This window comes from Dreissena polymorpha, chromosome 5, assembly GCF_020536995.1.
Source record: "Dreissena polymorpha isolate Duluth1 chromosome 5, UMN_Dpol_1.0, whole genome shotgun sequence".
Lineage (NCBI taxonomy): Eukaryota > Metazoa > Mollusca > Bivalvia > Myida > Dreissenidae > Dreissena > Dreissena polymorpha.
Window position 1 is genome coordinate 70183268 of NC_068359.1, and position 6558 is coordinate 70189825.

The 6558-nt window shown below is 36.8% G+C and overlaps 1 long non-coding RNA gene across 1 annotated transcript; it reads left to right on the forward strand.

Annotated features, from left to right (window-relative positions):
- The first annotated feature begins 3908 nt into the window (after window positions 1-3908).
- Window positions 3909-4534, forward strand: LOC127831014 (uncharacterized). Its single transcript, XR_008026355.1, has 3 exons — window positions 3909-3993; window positions 4261-4301; window positions 4472-4534. It is a non-coding gene; the product is annotated as an uncharacterized LOC127831014 (long non-coding RNA).
- Window positions 4535-6558: the final 2024 nt, after the last annotated feature.

The following is a 6558-nucleotide window of genomic DNA, read 5'->3' on the forward strand; positions in this document are numbered from 1 at the left end:
GCTACTACTACTACTACTACTACTACTACTACTACTTCTACTACTACTACTACTACTTTTACTACTACTTCTACTACTACTACTACTACTACTGCTGCTGCTGGTGCTGCTACTGCTGCTGCTGCCGCTGCCGCCATCGCCGCCTCCACCGCCATCTCCACCTTCACATCCGCAGCCGCCACCATCGCCAACGCAATCACCACCACTACTACCATTACTACGTGTATTACTACTTCTACTTCTACTACTACGACGAATACTACTACTACTACTACGAATACCTCTACGACTACCACTAATACCACCGCAGTATTCAACCGATATCTCTAATAATAATTAAAAACTCATTATTGATTTAGTTTGAATGGACTTGCGAAATTCGATCCAATAAAGGCACCTTTGTAGACATCATCCATGGTTTGTGAATTTGATTTAAACATATCAAAAGGGCATATTCACAGATTTTGGCAAGTATTGAAATTTGTAACAAAATATAACGACAACAACAAAACTCTACAAATTATTCAGTCGTTTCGCATTGCAACGCTTTATTATATTCAGGTTTTTAAATCGTTAAAACAAAAGATGTCTATAATGGTTATTTAAGAGGATGGTAAATGTTCAGTATAACTGTTTTTCTCACAAATATCATAACTACAACCAAAATGTGCGAATCGGAAACATTTTTTTTTTGTATTTTGTTAATTTACTAAAACGCGAAAAGGTCCCTTTAAAGGCCCAGTCTCACTATGATGCCGGTGGAGCCCCGTTGCGTGATCCGGGATCTACCGGGGTGAGCCGGGCCTCTAGCGGGATGAACCGAGGCTCCACCGGGGACGACCGGGATAAACCGGGGACGACCGGGGACAACCGGGGCTCCACCGGGAAAGTAGTAAAATGTTAAATACCTCCGGGATGAACTGGGAGTCACCGAGAAGGACCGGCTACGACCGGCGCGGCATCGGGAACAACCGGGACGGCACCGGGAACAACCGGGACGGCACCGTAGCTCCATCCGGACTCATACAGATACCGGCAGAGCTACGGCAACGCCCCGGTTGTCGTAGGTCGTGCCCTGGCGGAGCCCCGGTGAATGCCTGGCAGAGTCCCGGTACAGCTACGGTACATCGGTAAACCGGAGCTCTGCCGGGACGCCACCGCCGACGACCGGAATTATACCGGGGCGTTGCCGTTGCTCTGCTGGGGCCTGATGCCGGTATAGCCTCGGTGAGTGCCGGTGAAGTTACGGTATACCGGGGCTCTGCCGGGACGTTGCCGGCTTTCTCCGGGGCTCCATCTTCGCATTACCGGCGACAATCGTGCCTCTGCCGGGGCTTCACCGGGATAAACCGTAGCTAGTCCTGGGTTGACCGGGACTCTGTCGGTTTGTTGACCGGCTTCAACCGGTGCGGCACCGGGAAATAGTGTGACCGCGTTAAATAAATTCTACGCATCATCCCGGTTCTCGCCGGTCGACTGGCGTTATCAAATCGGGATGGACCGGGACTCTACCGGCAATAGTGAGACTTGGGCTCAATGCTAGGTAAAGAGCGAAACAAACGAGGAACATTAAGATAAATTTGAAACAACAGTCATTTCCATTTGGAAGTAATGTCTAGGCGAATAAATGCATGCTCTTAATATAACTGAGAACATATTTCCTAAGAATGCGCACATTATTTTGCCGACTGATAAAGCTTACACTTACAACAACAACAAAATTCGATCGTGTTTTAAGTGAATTCTCAAGTACATGTAAATTATATAATTGTGTATATTTTTATTATATTCCATACCTTTCAGTGAAAGTCATCAATAACAACAAAACCAAGTGTGTGTTTTTTAGGAGACAATTATATGATCATTATTATTATTATTATATTATCGATGCGACAAAAAACCTTTACGCCAAGATACGCGATTCTTAGTCAAATTGTATGCAGAAATTTCAGCTTTAATACATTCTGCAATAAATAATTGTATTATATTATATGAAAGTTTGCTTAAAACATTCGAAACTGATGCAGTATTTTATTAATACGCATCTACACAAATTAATTCTAATACAAAAATGCAATAATTTTTTTTCGAAAAGACTGGAATTGACTGTATTTGTGTTGAATGTTGAATTCGTTCGAACTAACGATCCACGAGCTACGTATCAATTTCGCTACTTATAAACTACTGTTCAACTTTCGTGTATGAAGCACTGATGGATTTAGATTATACCGTGATTATTTAGCAATGGCTGGAGGTTGCTGCTTTAACCTGTGTGATACATAACAACTGAATACCTCTTTTGATTGCTTTTAGATTCACCATTATGGATTATCAGAGATTACAATTTGGAGACAATGTTGGCGGGAGGATTAGGTAATATTTCGCTATCATATATTTATGTATTGCTATCACTATATTCTTGCTCTGTGTTTAATTTCAGCATGACTTATTTTGAAAGTGGACCAAAATGGATGCATTTTATTAATTAATATGTGGCGATATTCATTTGGACTTTGCCTTAGAAAAGTAAAGTCATTCTAGGCGAAAAAGTATTAATAATCGTATCCTCTTGCCACATATCGATGAATTGCCCATTATTTTTACTTTTGGAACTTGCATTTCATTTACTTAAACTGTCTAATGATTTAATTAAAGTTAAAAATTTTGAATTTGGTTTTTATAATAACTTACTCAAATATGTATATTTTATTCCACGCTTCCACGTAAAGACGGCAACCGGCATGGGGGATTAAATCTATACGCTCCAAGAAAAGTGCTTTCACCGAACAGATTAATAGAGACGATTTCTTATCTTGAATGTACAATAGCATTTATAGAGAATTGTTTACCCAATATATAAACACATTTGATGGTTTGTTTCATATATACTGCAGAAAGTAACACAATTTGTTTATAGAATTATTCTTCGAAGCACATCGAGACTCTAATTTTTATGCAACGTTTCAATACATATAAACATTACTAGTGTGTTAAATTTTATGTTGTTTGTGATGCTCTCTATTGTGTATGATATAGCTACTTCGCATTAGATAAACGCAAAACGGATGTTGACAATAATATATCTCCTGAAAATGTGAAGTTGTATAATTCATATAGGCCGTGCTCTATTAAAAGGGATTTTAGTGAACATTCCGCCTTAACTTGATGTTTGCTGATTAGAGACTTTCTGTAAACGAAAAATAGCATAAAAGCGAAAAGTGTCGTCCCTGATTAGCCCGTGCGAACTACACAGGCTAATCTGGGACGACACTTTACGCACATTCATTAAACCCCCTTTTCGCAGGGCACGGCCCATATATTTTTTATAGATGATTAGGTGTTTATTTTTGTGTAAACATGTTTTGTCTTAAACCCGTTCACGGAATACTTGACAATTTTTAACAATTTGCTTAATCAACATACATTCCGCCGGTTTTTTTCGTGAAACAACTTTAAATAAGGATCTTTAAAGTGTTCAATCAACAACACAAATAAAGGACTAAGAGCTTTAAATGAAAATTTCCATTTGACCTCTTGTTGTTACAGAAACCAGACTTATCCATTGACTCTAAACGTTCCAACCTATAACGAACAACAAAATGCATCCGACGAATTTCGACCCCCCTCATGTGCGCCTACAGAGCCTACAGAGCCTTCAGAGCCTACAGCGCCTAAAGCGTCTAAAGCGTCTAAAGCGTCTAAAGCGTCTAAAGCGCCTAAAGCGTCTAAAGCGTCTAAAGCGTCTAAAGCGTCTAAAGCGTCTAAAGCGTCTAAAGCGTCTAAAGCGTCTAAAGCGTCTAAAGCGTCTAAAGCGTCTAAAGCGTCTAAAGCGTCTAAAGCGTCTAAAGCGTCTAAAGCGTCTAAAGCGTCTAAAGCGTCTAAAGCGTCTAAAGCGCCTAAAGCGTCTAAAGCGTCTAAAGCGTCTAAAGCGCCTAAAGCGCCACCATTGCCGAGCACGGCGAAAATTATTGTTCAAGAAAATCAAGAGGCAATGTAAGTTATTACATATTTGACTGTTTTAAAAACATGTGCACAAGACTGTTACATTTTCAATATCCTAAGCGTAAATAGCTGCTTGCCAGAAGAACCATACTTTAAATATGTATGAACTCAATCTGGTAGATTGTGTCAGAGTATGATATTGATAACTAAACCACACCATAAAATTCAATTGACATCAAGTACGTACGCTAATAAACAGTATGTTTGTATGTCTTTTAGCATATTTGTGTCACTTTAATGGACCATATTCTATTTTAGGAGTTGCAACAATATGCTTGAAACTGCTACGGTTTACAAAGGTATTAGGCCTACACATTTTATTCAAATACACGCGGTCAATTTTAGTTCAATCAACGTACGCTTTGACTTATTTATTTTGTTAATCTGTGTTATTCTATTTAAAATCAAACAAAAAATCATAAACGTATTTATTATTATCGCTGCAACGAATGTGTTGTTTTTTTTTCAGAGAAATTTCGAAAGACGGTCAAATCACTGTTAGGCAGAATAATGATGACAAAAATTGACAACATATGGTCATGTAAGTTACATGTTCAAAATAAAAAAAAACAACGTTCCCTGTTTTATCAAATAGCTAAACTTTCAGTTTCGTTTGACACATTTCGGATTTATCCTATGATGTTGTAATTCGTAGGCATTTCTTGTGAGAAATAAAATGTATACTTGTAATGAAACGTTCTTACTTCTATTTTGAGACACATTGATGTTTTAGGAGAAATAAAACCGTGTTCGCTTGTTGTTTTATTTAAAGAAAGTGTTTTGTTTCTTTACACAGTGATCGTCTATGTGTATCTCTTGGTGATCACATTTTGCCGACTTATCGCAGGTAACTACCAATATGTATTACAAGTATATTAATTATTATAATTTCAACAAACTTTATATACTTTGGCATTGTTTAACATTTGTCATAACTCAAACCGACCACATTACGAAAGCGACTGTGCTCTTAAAGGGGCCTTTTCACAGATTTTGGCATTTTTTTTACTTATTCATTAAATGCTTTATATTGATAAATGTAAACATTGGATCGTAAAAGCTCCAGTAAAAAATCAAGAAAAAAATTAAAAAAAGGAAAAGAACATTGCCCGGAGCAGGTTTCGAACCAGTGACCCCTGGAGTCCTGCCAGAGTCCTGAAGTAAAAACGCTTTAGCCTACTGAGCTATTCCGCCGAGTACACATTTATGACGTATTTTATACCTTATATAAGCAATCTTCGTAGTTTCACAAAATTTAACGACAAAAACAGAACTCTCCAAATTATTCAATCGTTTCGCGTTGCAACGCTTTATAATTTTTAGGTTTTAAAATCGTCAAAAGATGCATATAATGGCTATATTAGAGCATGGTTAATGTTCAGTATTACTGTTTCCTCACAAATATCATAACTAAAACGAAAACTTACGAATCTGAAACAACTTTTTTCAATTTTGTCAATTTACCAAAGCGTGAAAAGATCCCTTTAAAATGATATTTTTATTTACACGATTACGCGATGTTTGGTCAACGAGTGTATTTTTTACATTAAGTTATTTGTAAAATGTAGTTTTGTTGTCTAGTATTAATTTTATAAAAATGTTTATATACAATGATAATATGAATAATTCTATAAAATGCACTTGGACTGATGATAATTGAGATTATAGAAGCTAATGTATTTATTTGTATTATAACTTTATAAGCGTAGGTGCTTTGGTATTTTCGCTACACCACTTTCTACATGTATGTTGCAGATGAATTATTTTAAAAGCTGTTTTACAACTTGTATACCTATCATATTCGCAAATTATCAAAGCAATTTAATTTATAAATGCTTTTCTGGAAATTTATGACCGTGTAACATTCAATAGAGTCGGATCCTTAATACGGTTGTTATATATGCTTCAGGACCAACTTGGCACTTATGATTTTCAGTGTATGTATAAACACAATTTATTATAGGCGCCACTAAACTTGGATCAAACTGTGATCAAGAAAAGGACGTTGCGGTCTATCTGTTCGTAAAGGCCGGTTTAGGTGTCTTTTTCTGGATTACCTTTCTGGTATTGGGTTGCAGCGGACGCATGAAGCGAGATTTAGATAAAAATCTATTTGTGGAGTTGTACATATACGTCGATTCGTTGTTCGGATTTGCTTGGTTTATTGTAGGTATGGCGTTTTGCGTGTTTGAACTATGCCTTGAAAATAAAAGTTTAATCGGAGTGGTTAAATATATCGGAATAGCAAATAGTTACAATAATTTCCTTTCTATACATGTATTTTTTATTGATCGTGCAACCCCTTTATGCTTGGCAATGACTGTTTCAAGGCTTTGACCCCATCTTTATTCATTTTTATATTTCATGAATTATATATATATATATATATATATATATATATATATATATATATATATATATATATATATATATATATATATATATACTAATACATAGTGCCAGTTACGCGATCTCGGAAGTTTTCAGACTATACGACTATACTTAAGGGGTTAATATTAAAAACGAGGTCTGTATACAACCCCGCGTTCTAGGCAC